The sequence below is a fragment of the Cyphomyrmex costatus genome, unplaced genomic scaffold (genome assembly GCF_001594065.2).
Source record: "Cyphomyrmex costatus isolate MS0001 unplaced genomic scaffold, Ccosl1.0 scaffold72, whole genome shotgun sequence".
NCBI lineage: Eukaryota > Metazoa > Arthropoda > Insecta > Hymenoptera > Formicidae > Cyphomyrmex > Cyphomyrmex costatus.
In genome coordinates this window covers 2,543,734-2,569,011 of record NW_017280289.1, presented here as the reverse complement: position 1 = coordinate 2,569,011, position 25,278 = coordinate 2,543,734, and the positions used below count along the sequence as shown (strand labels likewise).

General features: G+C 34.4%; 1 protein-coding gene across 1 annotated transcript in view; it reads left to right on the top strand.

Moving 5' to 3' along the window:
• The first annotated feature begins 429 nt into the window (after nucleotides 1-429).
• rho-6 (serine protease rhomboid 6) overlaps nucleotides 430-25,278 on the top strand; it is a 130,036-nt gene continuing 105,187 nt past the window's right edge. Inside the window, exon 1 of the mRNA XM_018548384.1 lies at nucleotides 430-474. The gene's annotated coding sequence lies outside the window, so the exon portion shown is untranslated. The remainder of the gene's footprint in view (nucleotides 475-25,278) is intronic.

The following is a 25,278-nucleotide window of genomic DNA, read 5'->3' as shown; positions in this document are numbered from 1 at the left end:
CCCCCCCCCCCCCCCCCCTCCATCCCCCGTCGACAACCGCGCGACGGCGGGCGTCTCGCTCGCGCCGACTGCGCGTGCTGTTGACCGGTCGCCATGGCAACCTAGCGACGAGTCTACAGTGGCCCAAGCCGCCCAAGGTGGATGGACTGCGGGCTTGGCGCGCCTGAACAGACAGAGCAGAAGTCAGTGCACGCGCGGACGCGAAACCGGCCGTGTAACGTTCGTCGCTCTCTGTCTCCCTCTCTGTGTCTCTCTCTCTCTCTCTCTCTCTCTCTTCTTTTTTTTCTCTCTTCTCCGCCGTGTCACTTTTCGGATCGCGTCGCGAATTTACCTCCCACGCTCGAGCGTACGGTACTGATGGTGTTTATGTCTCGTATCCAGGCTATCCAGACTCCCGGAGGGAACGATCTTTCGAGGCCGAAGTCAGCCGCTGACGGTGACATCATGGAGTGATTCGATCGGACTTCGTAGCAGGTGAGTCTCTTGTGAAAAATAAAATTGATGAAAAAAAAAAAAAAAGTAGAAAGGGTTGAGATGTGTCGCGTCAGCCGGTCGCGCGTCGCAGACAGGTTGGACCGACATCCGCCGACAGGCCTGTGTTACGTGTCGAGTGACTCCGAATTTCGTTGACGCTGGAGACAGCGATACGCTTCCGCCAGTTTCGAGTGTATCGCGCGATGTCTACGGGGCGACACGCGATTCTTTTTGACGCGCGCGAGTTTTATTCCCGTTATTAACATTGACAGACAGACAGCGTGACATCCGTCCCGACGTGTCTCAGGTTCGACGAGACGGCGGTTACGCGGATGACGATAAATTCGTAATCGTCTAACGTCTCTGACCTTGGGAACAAATCGACGCGGCCGGTTTTCTAATTTAGGTTTGCGAAACGGAGTGATCGTGAAATCGGAGTACGTCGACTAGACAGGCGTCCGCTGCGGTTGACGGTCGGAACTGCACTCTGTCCAGATATGCTCGAACACGCGTTGTTGTCCGTAACGAATACGAGGATGTCAAATCAAATAATCGTTCGATGATGAATAATAATACACTGGAATGACTTGGATATATCACAAAGTGCTGCGTAATATTAGGAAAAAAAAAAAGATAAATCAGATAGTTTTCTTAAACGAGGATATCATTTTGTCAATAAGGTGATATTAAATAGGCGATTTGTATTTACTTCGAAAGTTAAGTAAATACCGTTACAATTTATTCTTTTTTAAACAAATATATAAATTTTAAGTGTTGTATGAATTTTATTTTACAATTAGTTGAAGTATGAAAATTCAAAACGTATCCTTTACTTCAAAAGTGACAACTCAGAAAAACGTTTTTGAGTTTTATTGAATAAATGGATAATTTAAATAAACATTATCTTTTTAGTAATTAAAAATAAATTAATTTAACTTTATACAAAATCGTCAAATTGTCACAATTAAAAAAGAGCGATTTAACGTGGAAGGTAATCGTCACAACTGGAAAAGAGTAATTTTTAAATTATGTTTCACTTTTTTTTTTGAAATATAAAATCGACAAAAATTATATTTGATCATGTTTTAATAATTTCCTTTTGAACAAAACATAGTTTTCCTCTATTCTGAGAAATTTAATTTTTTTTAATTGTCATTTTTGAAGCAAGGAAGCGATGTATATAATATGTAATATTTCCTAAGTAATTTGCACAATATAAACAATAGTGTGCATAATTTATAATGCAACTAATGTTTGTGTAAAAACAGTCAACAATCCTCTGAGACAGTCTTTTCTACCGCGTCAAGTAGATACAGTCAAATAAAGGCCAGACATGCCTTCACCTACTTATCGAACGCACTGTTTGCCAAAATTTTGAACATTTATTGCGTTACATTTCTCACTGAAATTACTTTAACAAACATTTGTGGCGTATTTAGAAATTCTCCTACGTGTTAGGAACTTTGCTGCTCGCGTTGCTAATTGCAGAATTGCTTTAATAACGATTGATGAGCCTCGTCTAAATAACGACCTCGCATGTAGTACACAGTGTTTTATACGTTTCGTAAATTGCACTTTGTGTTGTATGCGCAGAAAATTGTTGCACTTAAAAATCATTTCTCGACGTATTTATTCGTATTTTAATCATATTTACTCTTCTATAACGCTGTTTAATTTGTATTTTATTAATCGTCAATAAAATATTCCGTGACATTTGCAGTCAACTTATTAAGAGTTTATGTGTAAATTGACGAGGATATTGCGACAGGTCTTTAAATGAAACATTATTTGTACGCTGAACAGTCTGTAAAATGTACATACTAGCGGTTAACGTTGTTTTCGAGAGGCAGACCATAAAATGAACTCGATAAATACTTACATCGAATATAGTCAAGAGAAAGAGTTGTAGAAAAAGGACATGGGAAAAAAACGTTTTTTTAAATTCATAATTTTAGGTTTTTTTTTTTAATAGAAAGATTTACGTATAATAGTTACGTATATTTTTTGATCCCATGACTATATTCGATTGTGCGGAACTTCGTTACAGACGTGACATTTCGTTACAAACATAATGACGCGCATATTCTGTACATGATTTTATACGTGTGTAGAAGTAGAGTCACTTGTCCAAGTTATAGTAAAGTCTCAATTTCGCTGAGTAGCGAAGGAAGTCGGTTATTATAAAACTTATATACGAAACTTTGTCCTGAAAGAATACTTGCAGTTATTTATATGCTAATTTAGGTATTTATTTTATACTAGATATATATTATAAATGCTAAAATATATATATGTATAATTAGATTTCGCTCGTTTTTTGCAATGCAATTAAAAACGGTCTAAATCGAGCAGTAATAATATTTTAATAAATTTCTAGTTAAAATGTTAATAAGAAACAACATAAAAATAAAAAATATAAAAATAATATCGAACGTTTCGGAACTCACAGGTCCTTTTTCAGCGATTTTTACAGATCTAGATGTTACAATGTCATAGAGATAAACGCATAATCTTACAGTCGAAGCGACCATGTCGCTTCGAACCGGCGTGAAGCTGGCGTCCGATTTTATCAAAAATAAAAATTGATACCATGGCGCGTTTGTATGTTACTTCGTTTGTACCTTTATTTCCTTTGCATCTCAAAGAGTACAAAGAAAAGTGAAATATAAAAAGCAGCCAGCGCCCAACTTTAAGATTTTTTAATTTCGCTCATGCCGTTCGAAAGAGAATCGTTTGTATTCGTTTGTACCTCAAAAGGTTCGGAGATACAGCTTTTTCAAAATTTCAGAAAAACACTAAGAAGGTAAGTCCGTTATTTTAAGAGATATCGAAATGGAACCAATGGCATTCGAAAGAGAATCGTTTGTATCCGTTTGTACCTCTTTCATTCTCGTTTGTATCTCAAAGGATTCAGAGATACAGCCTTTTTCGTTTTCGATATGTTCTGAATGAGTAATTGTGACTCTGTTGCTGTCTTCAGTTTGTACACCCCTTTCAAAACATGGAACACCCCTTCTGTATATATCTGCTGATATATAGGACCTACTTTTTAATGCCGATTCCGAACGGCTGATTTTACAGAAGAGCTTCTTTTTTTCCCGAAATTTTGAAAAAGCTGTATCCCGAATTCTTTGAGGTACAAACGAAAATCAAAGAGGTACAAACGGGTACAAACGATTCTCTTTCGAATGGCATAAGCGAAATTAAAAAATCTTAAAGTTGAGCACTGACTGTTTTTTATATTTTACTTTTCTTTTATACTCTTTGAGATACAAAGGAAATAAAGGTCGATACAAACAGATTCAAACAAAGTACAAACGCGCTATATGCTATCAATTTTTATTTTTGATAAAGTCGGGTGCACACCGGTTTGCGTCGACCGTAAGATTATGCGTTTATCTTTGTGACATTGTATAACAATTATAAGAATCGCTGAAAAAAGACGTGTGTGTGTGAGTTTCAAAACTTTCGATATTATTTTTATATATTTTTTATTTTTATGTTGTTTTTATTAACATTGCAAACTAGAAATTTATTGTATAAAAAAATCTTATCACCGCTCGATTTACACCGTTTTTTCTTTATACTTAAAAAAAATATATATATGTTTATAGGAACGTGTTCAATACACTGCTAAAAATTAAATGTTCACAAATTAATTTAAAAGACGTATGTAGTGGACTCTGAGTATCTCATATTACGAGCTCCATGCTTGCGGCTTCATGATCACCAAATCTAATTTTTATAATTAAGTACATCATCATATTTGGCATTTTTCTATTAATACAACCGTACTCTATCAATGCATGCAGACTTTATTATTAAATATATATTTATTATATAATAAAAAACAAGGTTTGAAGACTAACTTCAATAAAATTCGACAACATCCAATTTCAAAAATATTTTTTCACAACTACTACACGCATGATCTAATAATGAGTTTTCTAAATATGTTTTACTCCATCAGTAATAAGTTCATAATAAAACCACATGCGCTTATTAGTTTAGCAGAAATCCCGCTATCTCATATTAGGAACCTATCTCATAATAGGCGACTTTACTGATAGTGTAAAGTTATATAAACTTAGACGGACTATCGATGTTACTGATAATAATATTATTGATGATACAGAGTATTATTGATCATTTAAAGTCCGCATTGCGATCGTACGCTTAGCAAGGTCGAAGATTATTTTTTCGATATAGCGGTTTTTTCAAGCCATGGCGTGGGAATTTCATCGCTTCAACCCGCTGCCGGACTTCCGCATAAACGAGGTGAACTATAGCTTAGGGCTTCGCGTTGCAAGCGTGCTCCAAAGTCCGCGTTTGCTTTGAGTTTTATCGAAGTTAAGAGACAAGGCGAGGGAGAGACGCGCGACCGAATTCTTTCGATCGACGACCTCGATAACTGTCTTTAATTCAAAAGTTGTTTTTTTTTTCTTTCAGCTAGTATGATACAATTATCGTTAGGTTGCTATACCTGGATTAACACTTTAACTGTTACGTATATTCAATTATATACACACCTATGTGGACTCAAGTCGCATCAATTCTAGAGTGTTGGCACACATTTCCTTGCTACCATCTTGTATAAACCGAGACACTTTGCATTGATTTTACATGGTTTATTGTAAATTGTGGAGAGATTTGTTAATTTTCTTGAAAATTTTTATTTAAAAGTATATTTTAAATTGTAAAATGTATTTTAATATGAAAAAATTCACTGAAAATTACATTTTATGAAAAATATAATAGTAATATGATGCCACGAGATCGATTACCTGTACGAGGCAGTCAAAGTGTTAATATATACTAATTCATCATCCGTTAGAAATCTATCTTGTTAAGTAGATAACTAATTGGAATTAAAAGAAAAAGGAATTAGGACTAAAACGAGTTAAATTTAAAGTTAAATTAAATTAAATTTGTATAGAAACGTGAAAAGTCTGTTTAACGATGTTGGCGTTTCAAATAGAAAGGTATAGGGTTTATGGAAGACTGTATACTCTTGAGTCTGAGATTTAGGAAGCGGCAAAAACTGCCGTTTGCTAATATCTTGTTTTTGCCAAGCTGCTTCTGCTTTCTATCGCAGGTCATAAAGACCGAGGAAAGTGATACCGGTATTTGCATGTTTGCACATTTGTTGCGCGATTCCGCTGTATGCATTCTCTCCACATAAGTCACGGAATTACGTGTAGTCCCATGTAGTTGTGCAAGGTGCTTCCGTGATATTAATTTATGACTTCGCATCGCTTGATCTTAAGCACGCGCATAGGATAACTAAGAGCCCCCAGCGTACCCATTATCTTTCGGCAAAGAGCAGGAATTTAAATAATGTACTACAAAGCAAATAATTATTTCAAAACTAGAAACACTAGTAACAGCGGCTATCAATAGTAAAGAGAAAATGGAATAGAGGTTAATATATGAGCGTTAAAAATATTAGAATACTAAAAAAAATGTTAATTAAAATTTAAAATTTAATTTAAATTAAGAATAACTACAAAAATTTCTAAAATTTTAAACGCACGTTAAAATTTATCATTATTTTTATACATACGGTATATGGTTTAGGATATAACGCAAAATGTAAAATATAAATTGTGTGCATTCCAGCAACTGAATAAATATTAATATAAATATTTTGCGTTTCGAAGCCAAATTCATACTCCCAGATGGAATTTCCTAGAATTTAATTTTATGCTGCGAAAGGAATTTATTTTCGAGAGAATGTTTTTAAATCTTCGTTTCAATGCCACCGTTTCTCCTTCATCGATTACATAAATTACGTTCGTATATTGATTCGCGCAGTCACTCGGCTGCCACTCGCGGCGACTACTTTGTTTAAATTACTGAAACAAAAGATCTTGCGCACGCACAGCCGTTGGCAGAATTCAAGTGGGAGGGGAGCTGGAGCCTCGCTATTCTTATCTTGTCCGAAGGTCAAAGGGAAGAAGCATAACGGTTCCGCCTGTACTTCTTTTCCGCCCGCTTCCGCCCCGCACTCGATCTTTTTTCGTCTCTTCTTGTCCTGGTCGCCTCCTCGACGAGAGGGATAGAAAAAAGACCCTCTCGTATAGCGCAAGAGCGCAATTTGTTCTGAAAAACAACGGTATTATCGCGCCCGCCCTCGACATCGAGTCGGATTTGTCATTTGTCCGATGATCGAAACGCTTCGCCGGATCGTCTGACCAATCGACCATGTTTTCACTCGCGGCTTGCCGTGAAATCGACGATGGGCTTATCGATTTGACTAGGGATTTTTTTTTTCATAAGCAGCGCGAGAGGGACAAAAATAAAAAGAGCTCGCGCGATTCACTGACGAACGAATATTTAAAGCTTGTTGTATTGGTGTTGACCTTCCTCGTATTCACGGCAGTTCAACCAAGTTTTGTGCGAACGCGACAGTCTCTTTGTACTCGAATGTGGAACAATTGCATTGCGATGTGAAACTGTGGTTATATTTGGCTTTGGAATTATTACTTTAATGTAGGAGAATATAATGTAAGAGTAGCGAAGCTAAAAAACCTGCGCTTGTCTCTCGGAAATAATGTTAATACACGGTTTTGATATTTGAGGAAAATATATTATACATACAGTTGTGCAATATACATGCAATATATTTATCTATCTGTGTGTATATCGTGATTGTACATCTAAATTAATACATTTGCGAATCTATATGATGTATCCATATTAGATTTATTATGAATATGAATTAATTCCTATTATTTATTATAAATATATTATATTTTTGACTAGGAACTTCATTTTAATTATATTAGACAAAGACATATCTCTCTTTAAACATATAAAGAACTCAAAGATCTTAATATTTCGAGATAATACGTAACTTTGTGAAACGAAGCATTCATGTGGAAATTCAATTATCGTTTTATCAGGCTATTGCGATCGTCTTCCTTTATTTGTATCGACCTATACATCACGATACTCGTGATTCGAAAGAAATATGATCGCAAATATTCTCTAACGGATTGTGTAACGAATTTAAAAGTATATCCGGTCGACGATTCGATGTGAGCTTCTAGCGTATTATTTGCAGCGGAACGGTAGGAAAGCTTTAAGCCCGATCTGGCGTCAGGCCAATTTGGGGGGGGGGGGGGGGGGAGAAAAAAAAAAGGAAACGGAGGTCGTGAATAACCCCATTGATGTGTAATCAGTACGTGAAAATGTCCTACGGCGCTTTAATAAACCGATACGCGCGAGTTGGTTAGGTCGGGAAAATTTGTTTCGGCCACTCTGATTCGAAAGCTTGATTTCAAGCTTTTAGCTTGTTGATAATATTATTCTGCACGGATTCGCCACACACACACACACACACTCACACACACATGAAAGCGTATGCAAATGGATTACGAATGATCACGGGTATTTTTCGAGATCATGCCATTTTGTCAGCAGTAACATTTATATGTCTATAATGGAGGTTGAAAATATCTCGTCTGGATATTTAACGAACAGATTAAGCGGCGGCAAATTAATTAACGAATAGTTATTGTCATGTATTTTCCAGTTTTATTCAACTCATTCGCGTTAATCTTCTTATTGATTTCATACATCTTTGCGTATCTGACTTTTCGTCTATTTTCGGAATTCTGAGAGATCACTTAGAACCCGGTATTCATGGTTCACCGGATCGGTTTGTCCTTGTTCAGTTAGTCATTGTTATTTACAACACGCTGCCCTCGGACGTATAATAAATCAGATAATTCAAGTATTTCGAAGAATTTAGTCTGTCTGTTTTTGACTGATCCATTTGCTACTCCAATATATCATCACCACAGTGTATATATCTTTGTGTTCTCGTTGGATTTACTCGAAACTTATACAAAATACTCAACGGTTATTAATAGAATTCGAGAAAGATGAGGAACGAGTGGATTAATTTTTTAACTTCTTAAAAATGCATTATGTATTTAAAAAAAAAAAAAGAAAATTAGTTAAACGAAAAAAGTTACAGATTTTTTAATATTACATTTTTGAATTTTTGAAAGTAATACAAAAGGTTTGCTTGCAATTTGGAACATTAGATTCGGATTAAACATTAGTTCAATAAGATGTAAACATTAAAAGAAATGATTGAGGTGAAATGAGAAACTTTGCAGCGAAAGAGAGAGAAACTATACATCTAATTAATTCTTAATTATAAAAAAAATTTGACATATGTATAAATTTTATAAGGTTATATTATTACATTAATATTTTATTATCTTCTATTATGTGTTAATAAAGAACTTTTATTTTATCAATTTTTAAAATTACTTCTTTAATATATTCAGATATCATACATAAGAGTTAATACAATTATTATATCGAGTAATCCATAAGTTGATTTTTATTTATAATTTTACAATTCGTCAATTTAACGATGCTGATCAATTTTATCTCGTGCGGAAAACTGCAATGGGAAAAGAGAAAGACGCTTACAGAATTATACATTCTTATCTTCTGCGACGAGTCGTGATCCTGACTTGCCTTTCTCAACAATTAGTCGTCAGTACTGCTACTTTCATAAGAATCCCCTTAAGACAGAGGGATTTCGCGGTACGTAACCACGAAGGACTGGCTTAATCCTGGGAAACATAATTAAAGTACCTCCAAGTTTTCTATTTCACATTAATTCTGGCTTTTATCAGCCGCTTTCCCGCCTTCGCTCTCTCGACACAAAATACGTTTTAAATATCACGGAAGCAGTTTTTTCTCGATAGTCGTATACGATAACTCTATCGCTAATAGACGAGCGAATATTGGGAAGATTTTTGCGATTTAAAATATATTTTATGTATCTTCATATATGATGTTTTCTCGATTATTCATCCTGTAGACTTATCTAGACATTCCTTTATTAGTATTTTTCATAATTTATTATAAATGAGATTGCTTTTAGATCTGCAGGTCTGTTCGAGCCGAGCTAATTCAAATGGTAATTTTATAGTATAGTCTAGTCTAGTGGAATGGTAATTTGAATACTAATTTTGTTGTCTAGATTATACTAGGGTGGAACACTAATTTGAAGTATGCATATGCGTTGAGTGAATTTGCAGCTCGACACGCCCGTCCGCGCAGATGTTGCCAAATGACGATATGTATAAACTAAACTTGTAGTACGTTGCAAGTAGTCTGTGTTGGTTAAATGACATTAAGGACTGCCAGCTAGTGGTCTATCATCTGGTCCAACGTTACTTCCAGCTGTCATTAGCAGCTATCTTCATTGCGATATTAAAAGACTTACAATGGATAATGGACAGCTGTTACGTAACTAGAGTATGTATGAGACAAAATTATAAAATTTGAATTTTTAATAATAATTTTCTTATACCAAATTATTCTAATTTATTTACAATTTTTATTATATTTAATTAAAAATATTTGTCTTTTTAAAATTAACGTGAAACGAATTAAAACATTATTATTATTGGCCTCGGTAATCTAATTGGTTAGGACACTTGCGCGTAAAGCAAGCGATCCGGGTTCAACTCCTGGCCGAAGGAATATTTTTCGCAATGTAATTAAATTATTTACAGATTTTTAAGTCTGAAAATAAATTTCGGCGCGCATTTAGAGATCTACATACGTATAGTATTTAAATTCACACGAAAATTATATTAGAACTTTCAAGATTTAGCTTGACCGTTAATGGCTTATTCTCATCGGTGTTTAGTTTGTTTGAAACTCTCACGGTCCAAATAAGATTTGATAAAACATTATATTAGGATTTTTTAATTTATTATTTAATTATTGTTCTTTTTTATTATTTTATGAGCGCGCGCGCGCGCGCGCTTATATTTAAGCACTTTATTTCTTTTGTTTAAACCAAATTATTTACGTTAATGTATTTAATCTTTACAATAAATGATAATAACTAATGTATTATGTGTGCCTAAAATCGATGTATCTGAGCATGAGTTATTTTGTCAACAAATCATGTTCAAAGTAAGTCATATTTCTGAATCTAATCCTTAATACTACTATCTATATATACGATCACTGCACATTATCCCTCCTCACGGGGCTGGAGGATCTTCGAGATTCCGCGTTGCTCTCTCCAAGGGCCATAGATACTCCGGGTAAAAGGTGCAGAGATAAAAAGGGGATTAAGACACGGCGGTTGTACTGCCAGCCACCCTCTCTCTCTCTCTCCTCTTTTCTCTGCACCCCTTTCCCTCCGTCTTCTGTCCTCTCCTCGTTCTTCCGTGTAATTGTAAACTTACACTCGCGCGCACCATAAATTTCTCTCGTCTTGGCTTACTTTTAAAATTTAGTATTCACGCGAACCGCCTATTCCCCGAGCCGTCCTCTGCTCATTGTGCACTAGCAGAAAAGTCTAAAAAAGTTCGAGTAATTCCGCGCTGCCCCATGCCACGGCCTCCGCTGCCGCCGTACCTGGTGTATTGATAAGAAAAAAACGCACTCCACCCGGTCTATTGTCTTGTGCACTTTTTATTGCGTCGTACCGCTTTTAACGTTTCCATTCACCGTTCTACATCGTTCGGTATAAAGGCAATTTTGCAATACGGCCTGACATGTGATTTTCATTACTTTCATTTAGCTCGGGTTTAACAAAAAATGGTAATTTTCTCAAAATTGCTTTATATGTTTTAGTAATAAATAATAATCGACCGATAAGATGAACAACACTTGAGCAAAGGACGAAAGAAAGTCTTATATTCGGTCAAAACGGATTTTTGTATATAATATCTAATAATGGGTTTTTACATAAATTTTATAATTTCTAGTCCACACAAAACTGCGTGTCGATTATTTGTCGATCTTGAAACACATCCTAAACTGAAACCGGATTTTTATGTGATCCTTTATCGAATATTGAATTCGTGAATTTTTCTCTCTCTTTCTTCTTTCTTTGATTTTTTATACCAAACGTATATTGCAAATTTCAAAGTATATATTGAGCAATGAAATATTGGGCATATTAGAAAATGAAATTTATATGAAATTTACGTCAGTAAAAATAATAATAAAGTGATATTAATTCAGATGTGTGAATTTGCTATAAAAGCTTACCTATAAAAAATAGGTGAATTATTCGTATTGATGAAATCGAAGAAATGTATCTTAAACCCATTTAATTCGACGTGTTACAAGGAATTTGAATAAGTAATGAAAATTTAAGGAACGACTAGGGATGTTTTTTCATAAGAAAGAATATGATCCCTCGCAAAGAACGCGAGGGGATCCGAAGACAACGTTACTTTTACTTTCCGCCTTCTTTTTCACACTTTCTTTTTTCACCTACCATATACGGTATGTATATGAAACAAGATTACCGTGGCAAACATAATTTTCCTCTATTGCCCTTTCCTCCTATGTATTTTCTTTTTCATACTCTTCCTTCGTTTTCACGGATCTTGCTTTTTGGAGAACTCAGTCTGTCTTACTTCCTGGCAAGACCCGTTTGAAGAAACGGGTCGTATTCTCCCTCGTATAGAAACCCTCGCGCATTTCCTATTCGCTGAGAAAATGAGATCATGCTGAATGACGGGGATAGCATAATCTTCAAGGGTCCGTCTGTTTTTATAGAAGCCCAAGAAAATAGCGTAGGGAAAATATGTTTTTCTTTAACGATAAATTCAATTCATGCATACTCGCGAACTATTTGTGGTCGGTTTGCAAAAGTTGCGTTACTGTTTATGCATTTCAATTTTCTTTCTTCGCGATCATAAACTGCGATATTCGCGAAAGTATACTTTGATTATACTTAATAATTAATATAAATATCATCTTATGTTCCAATTACGAAACGTAAATCTTAACATAAAATAAATAACGAAGATTCTTAATAAAGATTTATTTAAAAAAATAATAAAATTAATTATATATTTTATATTAGTTAATTTCCGAATACACACACATTTACCTATATTTTTAGGCTTTACGTAATATAGACTTTAGTTATTTAATTTTTTAATTATGTAATTTTCCCATGATTTCAATTTTCTCGTAATTTGAAGCTGTGAAAAGATATGGTTACAAATAAGTTCATTACAATGGCACTTTATTCGCTTTGTCAAATAATTTATTTTAATCTGAGACGTGACGTAAATACAAGACAACGATAAATACGAGGACTATGGCAGTATTATACCACCGCGTGATCCAACGCATAAATAAAGATTTATTCATAAATAAGACGCGATGTAGTTTGCCACGGGCAAACTTTGTTTGCGGGACACAATATAAACTTTGTTGGTAAGCTTCGGCCGCCAGTCCACGACAAGCTTCTCCGTCGCTTTTTGATATTGTGATGGCAAAGGGAACCAGATGAAATCGCCACGGAATAAATGTAAAGCGTAACTTTGAACTTTCGACCAATGTGCAGATAGATGTACAGGATGTCTTTTATATATCAAGCTACAGGAAAGGCCCGGTTGCCTTCGTATAGATCTCGACGATGGAGGATTTCCCCCGAGGACAGGCGCGTAAATATCGAAGGTATGAAAAATGCACCGGACGATAGAGAAAAAAAGTTTACGCCATAAATAAAGATTTGCTTATCTCATAAATAACACGGGCGACCGCGGCGATAAAAAGTCGAAGACTCCTCAAGCTACGATATAAAGTTCGGGGGTTACCTTAAATATCCTGCCAGCAACAAGCCATATTTTTCCAATGCGAATGCGACCTCAAAAAGTTTCTCTTGAATTTTCGCTGGAATAAATAGCGGGCCTTATTTTAAAATGTCTGCTATCTATGGATATCGTTAATCATCATCACTAAATTTGTTAAAAGATAGAACGGTCTTTGGAAATAATAGAATTCATTTTAATTTATTATTTTACTTTTTTCTATTCAGATTACATTTATATACTGCTCATTTATACGATCGCTAAGTCGCAGTATATCGATCGTTGAGAAATACGACAACGAAACGCGGAGGAAAGTAGAAAGTTGTCACATTATATTTTAGAATTATAACGAATATATATAAAATTCTTTTGGTAGGCAATCAGTTTCCTCCGTGGACCAAAATTTATATACTTTTCGCATAATAAAGGCGCAACTTCCTCTCAATCGTAGATACAAATAAATATATATGCATCGGCGGATAATAATACAGAGACTGTCTCGTGCAACATTAGCGTATTCTCCTTGTGAACTCCCAAAGGTTTGCCATAAATTCTGTTTGTATAAATGGAACGCCCCATTTAGAATTTCGACGAGCTTAGATAGGCCAGTAGAACGTTACTTCCGGATGGAATTTTCCAACTACCCGCCGTCTCACTCCATGCTCCTTGGGACGTGGTGGCAGATTCTCTCTACTGTGAGAAATACCACCTCAAGAAGATTCCTCTGGAAGTGGCGAAGGGGACGATCTCACCTAACTTAGCTACCGTGCGGCCATATCATAGCAATAAACATTCTGTAGCTCGCGAGGGCGCGAAGAAACACGGGGAAACGCAATTGCTCCTCAGTATTTTTCCTTTCTTTTAATGCTCGCCTCTCGTCTCCTCTTGCGAACGGTGATTAACCCATCAAGGTTTTGAGTAACCCTCCGTTATCATATATGTAACGAAACTTATCATTGTCGAGGTGAAACTTTTATGAGAATTATATCAACTTCTTATTCCACGTTTATATAGCTAATTCTTAAAAAGCCCCAGTATGTTAACGATACACCTTAAATTAAATTAACGGTATGTTTTTTTAGATGTTTAAATTGATATTAATTTATTATTGATTTATTAAATAATTGCCTGTAACGATGAATTAATCTGTGCTTGCAAGTACACACAAAACCTGAATGACTAATATGTTATCAAATGATCTGAGCTAGTCGACTAGAAGTATGCGATTGAGTTCAGACGCACCGTCATTAGCGGATAATAGGAAGGTGCTAGAAATTGCGCTCGCGCAGAATCGGGTAATTATTCACCTTTTAGTAACGAGCAAAAACTGCTATAAGGATAAGGAGTTTCTGAATGCAGCGAAGTTAGCAACATCGCGCAGTTGCAGGTACTTTAGTGCTTCCGTTTTTGTCTCGGCCGGATGCACCGGATATGTTTGCGAAGTTCGAAGCATGGAAAAAGCCCTTCTAGCGCACTCTCGAGAGACGCTCTAGAGCTGTCCCTTTTTGGCTCCCCGTGCGTCATCTTCCACCGTTTCGTCGTGGCCAATCGACTTAAATTGCAATAACTTAGCTCTTCACACGAGTCTGGAGACTCTCAAGTAAGATTTCCGCGATACGAGAAAAACAACATCGTCGTGCTTGCAGTCAATATTACGGCAGTCAATTACAGTGATTCTATTAACAGAGAATCTATCGTGAAGTATTTTTTTATGCACGATATTTAATAAAATATTTCATGTAAAAAGAATATTAGATATACTTAAGAGAAATATTTTTTGGTAAAAAGAATTTTTGCACATCATCCCTTATACATGTTACGAATGTAAAGTATATGAAATATTTTTCAAAATTTATATTTCGACGTATCTCGGCAGGTCATAATTTATGATTTAGCAGAGTATTATAATTTTTATAAACGTATTATAGAGATGCTAAAAATACATATAGAAATGTGCACTTTATACGCCAATTGCCGTGAAGAAATATAAACGCTTTTTACACAAGCCTGTTCTTCCATCGATAACACGTCTTGCAGAAAGCATGCCGATTTCAATAACCGATATGTATGTTTATATCCTGTCGTCTTTGTGCGGTACGACTTATCGCAAACTGCGTAAAAGCGATTTGCTCGTGAAAGACTCTCTCGTAGTTCGGTATAACTTTCACGTTTATAAAGTTGAAGATACGGAAAGTTTTCTTTGCGTCGAGATCTCGAACTTCGTGAGGCCTTTGTCTTTGGGCGAAGTATTTTCGATAGAGTGTTTCTGATTTTCATATCCTTCTTATGGTATTTTTATGCGTAAAATGAAAACGTTGGGATCGATGCCCCATGGCAATTTGAGGTGGAAAACAGTGTAACTTTAATGAATAAAAAAGACTATGTTAAAATTTAAAAATATTTTCAGAGTAATATAACTTTCTTTACGTGTTTTTGTTTATATTAAAATTAAAAAAAGAGTACGAAAATAGAAAGGAGGTTTTCGTAAAGCAAGGAAACTCAGAAATCTTGTCTTTCGACGATCTTCTACATCAGGGTACGAATTTTCCTATAGAGTGAATTTTCACGTTCAAGAAAATACGTTAGAACAATTCAATATTCTCCAAGTTCGAAAACGCACTGGTGAAGACTGTAAAAGCTTTCGACAAGTATATATGATTCAACGTATAGATTCTCCATTAAATATTTTTTTATATTGACCGCGTGTTACATCAACTCTTTCTCTTCTAAGAATTTAAAATAAAATAATTAGGAAAAATTTCTTTTTAAATATATTTATACGTTTATTTAATTTTCTCACTTTGATGTTTTAATATTAATTAACATAAAATAATGACTGTAATAATTCGGGACATACTTATTTGTATTATAAAAAAATATTGTGTAACTGAGATTCCATAAAATGGAAACATGCAAATTTATTTTTCAAATAATTTTCAATCACTTTTTATCGAATTGATGAATTCGAATATAAGCCTCCTTTACGATTTTCCGTAGGCCAAGTTAGTTGAAATCAGAAGGAATTTATAAAACAATTCTAATTGTGGCACTTTAAAATTAGGTGTACTTTGATTAATATATCTCGCGGGGTGTCGTACCGACTCTCGAAGTCAGGACGAATTGCTCGCGAAGTTCGTCGACGTTAATAGTCAAGTTCGTCATATTTATCGTAGTTGTTTGTCAGTATTTATGGCGCTTTGCTCCGGCCGATTTCCAGGAAAAAATAATTTATTACTCGGAAGCGCCGTGCTCCCGCGATTGTGATTTCTCGAGCCTGCATTTTTACGGTGCTATCACTGCGAAATATCGGGACTATGAAATTTTCGTTCAAAACTACCATTTTATGTCTTTAATATGTATATTCGTTAGAGCAGACAGATTGATATTCGTTAGAATAGAGTAGATAGAAATATAATATATTTATTTATTACGTTTCAGTTTATTACTAACCTAGAATTAAGCAACTTATTATCAAGATTACATTTTTTATATTTATACTTCGAATTTCTTCGTGTATTTCAGTGATATAAACGTTAGTATTCGCAACCACACGTAACATATGTATGCAATTCGCCGGTCTCTCGTGAGAGATTGATGTCATATATGTGCGATTTATTATTTACAACACCCAGTTGGCCTCTTTAATATATTCTATATGTGCATAAGTGCAAACGTGCATTACATTGAATAAGAATATTATATCGCAACTAAAATGTAGTGTGATCTGTGGTGAAAGTTTTTCAAACTCGACCGTGGTTAATTACATAAACTAAAATACACATTTTAAATTTGTGTATTATTTTTAAAAATTACGTATACTGTTTCCTGTGCATACAACTCTTTCTTAAAGAAACAAAATTTGTCCTGTAAACGTCAGAATTTAAATTACGTAATAAGAAAATGAGCGATAAACGGATACGCGGGAAGTAAGACAAGCGTGCCAGAAAAGTTGCTAAACGAAAAGTCGTCGCATCTGGCAACAGAATGAAGTTCCCGCATGCACAACAGATACATCGCGCGGATAGAAGCACAATGTCGAGCTGTCCCGCGCAACTTTCGTGCCTCGTTCGTATTCGACGGCACGACACAAAAATTTGCAAGTAAATGAACGGAACCTAAACGTCCATCTCTTCGAGCCGTTGGTATACCGACTCGAGCCAAGTAACAAAGACCGAGTTTAAACAGAAAAGCGAGGAAGGACGGAGGGACGTAGGGCGAGAGGGGGGGGGGGTAGACGGTGAAATCTCCCGTCACGGCATTAATTAATCGTCCCAACTTTTAAGTAAATCGTCGTGCCGCATTTCCTCGTCCTTTTCCCCCTCGCTTTTATCGTTGCCATTCTGCATGTCACCGACCGGCATCGTCGGACTATTCGTCATTTGGACTGTAGCGAATGTTTCCAAAACATAAATTTCTACTGACGTCGCGCAACTTTCGAAGAGCTTGTCGTGACCAATGGCGACGATAAATTCCGCGTTCGAGAATGCAACGAGTGGAGACAAGATTAAGCCGGAGAAAGATGGAATTAGAGTTGAAAAGCATGGTCGACCTTTGGTAACGCGTTGGATAAAAGATAAAAAAAGAAAAATCTCTCTCGGGAATGTTGATTTGAGGAACAAATTTTATCGTTATATAATACTACTTTACAAATTTTGAATAATTTTTAATGCAAGAAGAGAAGAAACAACTTTTTTAAACGCACTTTGGACGCTGAGTTTGAATCTACCGTCAGAAAAATTCTTTAAAATCGAATTTTCAAGATATAGACATGTCACAATATTAAGCACAGAGTTGGGAAGGAACTCGTTATTTGTAACGAAGTTACAAGTTAAAACTACTTTGTTTTAGTAACTAACTTTGTTCCTTTTTCTATCTATAATTGTAACTTAATTTACATTAGTTGTATTTTTTTTATAACTAGTAAATAACTAATTTAATAGTTATTTTATGGTTACTTTATATCAGACTTATTCGTGAACATAATGAAATATTCAGTGAATAATCAATGATTGCTTTTTACCTATAAACATTTTTATATTTTTCAATGCTATTACACTTTACAGTTTTTGTAAATCGGAGAGTAATATTGGACAGAAGTATTAAAAAAACATTTATTAATTACAAATTTTGAATTGTAAATTTATTTTTTATTTTGAATATATAATACAAACTTCGCGCTTATAAAAGAGATTAATTCCAAGGTTGCATGATTTTCATAAACCCAATCTCTACAACATTGCATTAAATCCAGTCTTTATCAAAATTTTCTCTGTAAATGACGCAATTAATTTTTTCATTGTTTTTCTTAAATATTAATGGCTTTTCAACGAAAAAACAATATATGAAATGAACAGATAATACTTTTGCAGCTTTCACGGGTATTTTTTTCAGAGGTGCCAGAGTTTGCGGGTTATCGTCATATGATCCATTGCTAATGCTAACGTTTTGTGAAATGTTTACTTACCATTCACTACATTCCTAATGATCAATGGAAACCGTTTGGCATGATGAAATAAGCAGCTCTTTAAAACAAAAAGGATTTTAAATCTATAACTTAAAGAATAATTAGATGCTGTTTTTGGCCAAACCAAAACTCATGAAATGTATAATAAATGGTTAGAGTTAAAATAAATTAATCAAATTTAGTCACTCAATCTCGGACAGCCAATTAAAAATCCGATTAATAAGTATCCATAATGGAAATTTTTATCATAAATATACATTTTTGTTATTTGCATACCGAATCAAGTCTTTTCTCTCAATCAAAATTTAAATATATTTAGTCACTAAAGCATGAAAACGTTAATGTGAGAGCAATTATCTCGGTAAAGTATGGTTTGACGGAAATGTAAAAACACATCGACTACCTTTGAGTGAGACCATTTGACGGTATGAGAAGCGGTGAGGAAGGGACATTAATTTCCGGTCTTTCGTTCGCAACGAGATCCTCGTTTTTACGATCAGCTTTATACCGCTGCACTCAAATAAGCTGAAAATTATGTGCTGTGTAAGTGGAATGGGTGATCCTCCCAATCCTCTCTCCCCCTCCCCACCAATGCAGTTCATAAGAAAAGCTGAAAAGATATCGTCATGATTTTATGTTGATATAAAGTCAAATCGAAAAAAACAGCAGAGAGAGAGAAAGAGAAGGGGGGGGGGAAATAATATACAGAGAGTAATTGAATGTTTTCAAGAGAAACATTTAATATCTTTTTGCAGAAATTTTTTACATATATTTTTAAAAAAGTCATCTCTCTCGTAATCTAAATCTTATGAATTTTTTTTCTCATAATCTTGTCATATTTTTAAATATTTTAGTTAATTAGTGAATTTATAAACAATGTAAGTTGTACACTGTGGCAAGTGAAAAGTGTATTATATAATTTTGATTGCTTATAACTTTCGTAAAAATGAAGATATTGTAACAAATATTTTTTCAACAAACCGACAGGCATTAGCTATCAAACAAATGTACAAAATGTATCTCTATCGATAAAAAAAAGTTATAAACAATCAAATAAACAGGAGTTCCGGAAAATTATCTTTTGGAGAGCTGGATCTGCCATACCGAGAGTGACACTGAAGGATTAATTGTACGAGGAGAGGTATAGAATTCGTACGCGTTGTTCGGCGAATGATAACTGAAGCGAGTGATCAAGAGGCCGTAAAGAGGCCCCAGCTAAATATCCTTAAACATATGAATAGTGTTCCCGAACTGTTAACTGCGCGGCGAGTAATAGATATTGTTTCACTTATAGTTATCGTGCGCCACGTAGGAGTTATCGACTCCCTCGACGACTGTAATCGCAGAAGTAGTTTCAAGGATCCGTTTTCAGCGGTCGACGCTAATAGTAACGCGATATTGAGTTTCCGTTGTATTTACGAGTACCGCTCTTTGCCGCGAGGAAACATAGATCCTGGGTCGTTACGTTACCGCGACCGCGATTCCTCGGTGCAGTATTACGCTATACTTATATCGAGAACACCAAGTGGGCTTTGCATATGGCGGTTTTGAATTAATTAGTTTTGGTTTGGCTCGGATCACATTGCTGTTACTCCGTATAAATACAATCATTCTAACAATGCTCACAGTAACTTCAACTTCCGCGAAATTAATGCAGTATTTTACTATTTTCAAAAATTCAGGGTAATCGATTGAATTTTATAATTTTCGATACATTAAAAAAATAGCTTTGACAATTAAGTATAAGAGTTGTTAAATAATAGATCGAAAGAGTATAAGATGTTAATTTTATACTTATAAAATTGATCATATAATCTTCCACGCGAATATCGTAATTGAAATTTATTTTATTTCTAATATTTTTTGATAAAATTTTTAGATGTTATATTGAACTGTAAATTAAAAATACCAGAACTGTACAAAAAGTTCAATCTATAGAAACTTGAACGTATTTTTTTTTTCACTGAAAAATTACTGATACTTTTTTTATCTTTTACTGTTTGCAGCATATTAGTCGCATAAATATCGAAATTATAAAAACAAAGTATTATATGTATAGAAGTAGAACTTTCAAATTGTGATAAATAATCTTGAAGAAATCATCTTAAGTGAAAAGAATTGAATAGAAAAGAAATAATAGTTATTATTTTTTACTTTAAATAGAAAAACATAATTTTAACATATTTTTATACATGGTGCACAACTTAAAAAATTAAAAAATAAAAAGTTATATATTATATCGTAAAATTATTTTATGTTCACAGATTCACCGTTTAAAATGTTTGAATCAATAGAATCTCATATAAATATCTCGCATTTCCAATAATCTATTGAACTAATATTTTTATTTGCGTATGCTTGATAACGTGCTGATTCAAATAATATAATTGTGTTTATTATTAATAATATTTATGCAGCACGTGCAATAATATCTTGATTGTTAAAATTAGTAATATTTGGTTGTAAACCTGGAGTTAATAAATATGATAATGAATCGTTATTTAAACCGTCTGCAAATTATCGTGGCGTTTATATATTATAATTTACATTGTATCGATTGGTGTATATAAGAGGACTTTTTCTGCCATTCTTTTTCTTTATAAGATCCTTCATTCTATCATCTATTAGAACATCGTTATTCGGTGCTTATTCTTTTAATGGCATCTTAACGATAACATAATTTATCTTCAATGACCATCTCGATCGTTACTGTCTCCGCATCTCGTTAATTTTCAAAGTTGAATCGCAAGTACGGAAGGAAGAAGAAGAAATAGGAAAAACGAACGAAGATATAAAGAGGATAAGAAGGATAAAGAACGAATAATTGACTAACTATTAGCTACAGTTACGATAATTGTCTTTTTCATTTAATTAAAATCTAGTAAATATACAATACATCTCTTAAATAATTTTAGACAATTTATAATTCATGACAAAATTCGATACAGAAGTTTAGATACATAAATATAATTTTACTCGTAATTTGATATTAATGTAAAGTAAACGTATGTATATGAAATATCAATACACACGAGCATACAATATACAATATGTATAAGAACGCATGCAATATAGTGAGTATTCAGCATAGTAAATTCTTATTGTTACACTTTTATATAAAAATGTGTATTAAAAAGACAGAGATCCTTTTGGATATTCTTAGAACAATTTTCGGAAAATGCGTCTTTTTATATTATATCATTACACAAAGAGGCACAGAAGAGAAAGAAATAAGAGAATAAAGATAAGAAAATATAAAAATGCGAACTGAACAATCGTTCGATTCACAATCCATTAAAGTGATGACAAGTTAACTTCGCGACTTTGGTTCTCTTCTTTTCGATATTCGAGCTTTCTCGAGCAATGTCTGCGCACTTTGGAGTACTACGCGCGTTTCAGTCTTCTTGTGTTACCAGACTCCAAACACCAAGAGAAGCCTTTCTCTCGTCTTCATCGCTACCGACTATCCGATAGTTCTCCTCCTAATGGCATCGCGATCATTCGGACATAATTCAGCCTCAATGATCGTCTCGATCGTTAATGTCCCGCTTCCGCGGTCTCGTTAATTTTCCCAGCTTGAGCCTTTATACGGCGCGCGTGTAGATGCTAGGAGGGTGACGGTAGAATTGCGGGTGGCACGGTGGAGGCAGGCATCTCCCGTAGGGAGGGTGGATGGGCACCGGAGAGAGAGATAGTCACTATCAATTTTCCTCTAATGGGAGTGCAGCACCGTAACGAGGTCGTACGAGGAGAGAACCGGGGGAGAGTGTCGCGAGCGATCGCACTCGCGGTAACGAACTCACGACACATTGTGTCACCGACATTAATGACGTAACGAGAGAATTGACGATACCGCGTTGTTCCTCAGATGCTGTAACTTCAGAATTTTCCGGAAATTCATCAAGTAACTTCAAAGATTCTCTCTCTCTCTCTTTCTCTCATTTACTTCTATCAAATACAGTGTTCCTAGCAGTGCTAGACTAGCACATATTGTATTATCTTTTATTGTCACTTGCTTTCGTGATTTACTATATGCCGTGAAAATTTGCAAGAAATGGATAAACGTATATCAACTAAATTCAGTTAATATATTTTATTTTATTTTGTTTTTGAATTATTTTTATTTATTTATTGTTACCTTTGCTATTCTCTCTCTCTCTCTCTCTCTCTCTCTCTTGTTTAACGCTTTTTATATGAAAGCAATTAGATGAATGATAATTTTCTATGGATTAAGAATAAATCATATGACGGTGCAGGATGTTTCGTGGGCACATCATTGCGAAGAAACTTATATCGAACTTTCCTCGTTAGATCTATCATTCTAACGTAATGACGGCAAAATCTCTTAGCAGCGTATTTCAAATCGTATAACTGTAATTCCTTAAAGTGATTACGTGCTAGAGTTTCTGAGAATCCAAAATAAATTTTAGTTATAAAATTGATTAATCTCTGTGCAGAGTGTTTGGAGACAGATTATATCTGATAATCATCTTGATATGATCAATCCAGTAACTGTATTTAGTTATATATATATATATATATATATGTAAACATATTTCAATCTTTTCTATTAAATATTAATAATTGCCTGTGCAAAGTATTGTTGCTCATCGTTTTACAAGTTTCTTTAATAATAAAAATTTTATTGGCGTATATATATTGGATAGTGTTCATTTTAGTGATTTATTTCGGACACGTACAAAATTAAAAATAACAAAACGTTTTTTAACTCAAAGGATTGGGTTATCACCGTTACGTTGATACCTAATAGTGTCATGTTGGAATATCTTTTAGACGTATGATTCTTCGTGCTTGCTCAGATAAATTCACTCAGGTGCTTTTCAATTGACGTGCGTTGTGCGGATATGTAAATGCACGTGTTTACCACGCATTACGGTTGGGAATCTCTGTATTTGCGTTGCGGCTGGTATCAAGACGCATCGTGTCACTGTAATATACGGATCCCTGTGTTTACTATCCCAAGCCGCGGTATCACAGACGACGGATTGCGGAATTGGAAGCTGTCGCTAAATCATTGATTTACCGCGTTCAAACGCGCTTTCGCGCGACGAAACATGCGCTTTTGCAGTCGCTTTAGGTCTCGACGAAATAACCTTCACATCCAGCTGCGCGTATATTCTAATGCGTTATAATTGAGAGAACCGGAACATTATCTAGAAACTATCTTATAAATTGTGTGTGTGTGTGTACACACATATATACATATATAAATTGCATGTATAAATTTGATGTATAAAATATAATCACTGGACTATAAATGGCATATGCTCGATATGATCTACTTGTTGTTTGTGAGTAATCATACGGTGAATTCAACAGATAGCACTCTAATAAGTCCTGCAGGCTGTCCGTTTGACTTGATTGCAGCAATTTATTGCTTAATTTGTTCATTCTCTTACTGTCAATAAAGCAAAATACGGAACGTTGTGATGTATATTTTGTAAGTAATTGTTTTCTATCAAGAGATAATTATTAATTTTCACAATTTATATTATTGTTCTGTTTGTGTCAATAAACATGTTAATATGATGAACTTATAGTTCTATAAAAGTAACATGATATTGTGTATAAAATAATTAAATTATTTTATTTTCTAACATTTTTTTACGAAAACGAAGAAAATATATATTTCAGTCATACTAGATGTATCTAGTATGACTCATTTTTTTGTAAAATTTTATTGTATCTATGTATATATATATACATATAAAAAAATAAATAAAATAAATAAATAAATATATAAATATATAAATATATTTGAAGAGAAACATCACATAATTTTTTAATGTTCAGAAATGTTTCCTCTTTTGATTCTGATTATCAATTTTGAATTCAGTAAAAAATTTAAAATAATAGCAAAGCTTAAGTAAAGCATATTGGGTCCTGTTATCTTAATTAAATATTTTCAAGTTTGTTTACGAAGTGGATGTAACATCTCCTTCGTTTAATATCCAGATCAAGAAAACGAGAAATTTTTTAATATTTGTGAATTGTTATTTAGAAGATAATGATTTTTGCCCATGTATGTAAAGCGTGAAAAATGAAAACTCACCAATTCTGAAAGTGATTTATGGAAATCTCTCTTTCCCTCTCTTTCTACCTAACATTTGTTGAACGATCGTATCGTTCAATGTAAATGCGTTTCATGAATATGCATGCGTTTCATACGTATTTCCTAATTATCGTATACACAATTTTGCTAATCGATAACACCGGGCTGTTGTATCACAAAAACATTGTATTATATCTACATAAACGGGATCCTATTAGTGCAATGTGCAAATCAGTTTCACGTATCCATAGCAATGTTTTAGAATTTAAAAAAATGTATTTGAAGAAGCTTACGCGATGTTTTATAGAATATAGTTTTCGATAGTAGTCATTAGTCCAATATTTCTGATTAACGCGAAATTATTGTAGAACGACTAGAATTATTACGAAAAATAAATGTACAGTGTTCTTAATGAAAAATTTTAAGACAATATGAGATAGTATGTCTTTCTCGTTGTTGGCACTCTCGGTCATTGCGGCTCGCCGACACAATCTGCAAAATTTTTTATTTTATTTCTGTCGTCGCGCGGGACGCTCCTTCGAGTCGTCAACTTTTCCGGAATTAACGAAGAAATTTTCGCAACTCTTTCCGCACTTCCAGCCAGCGGCTAGGACGACTCATGATGAGAAAGGAGGGTGCTTCGCCACCCGTTCCACCCC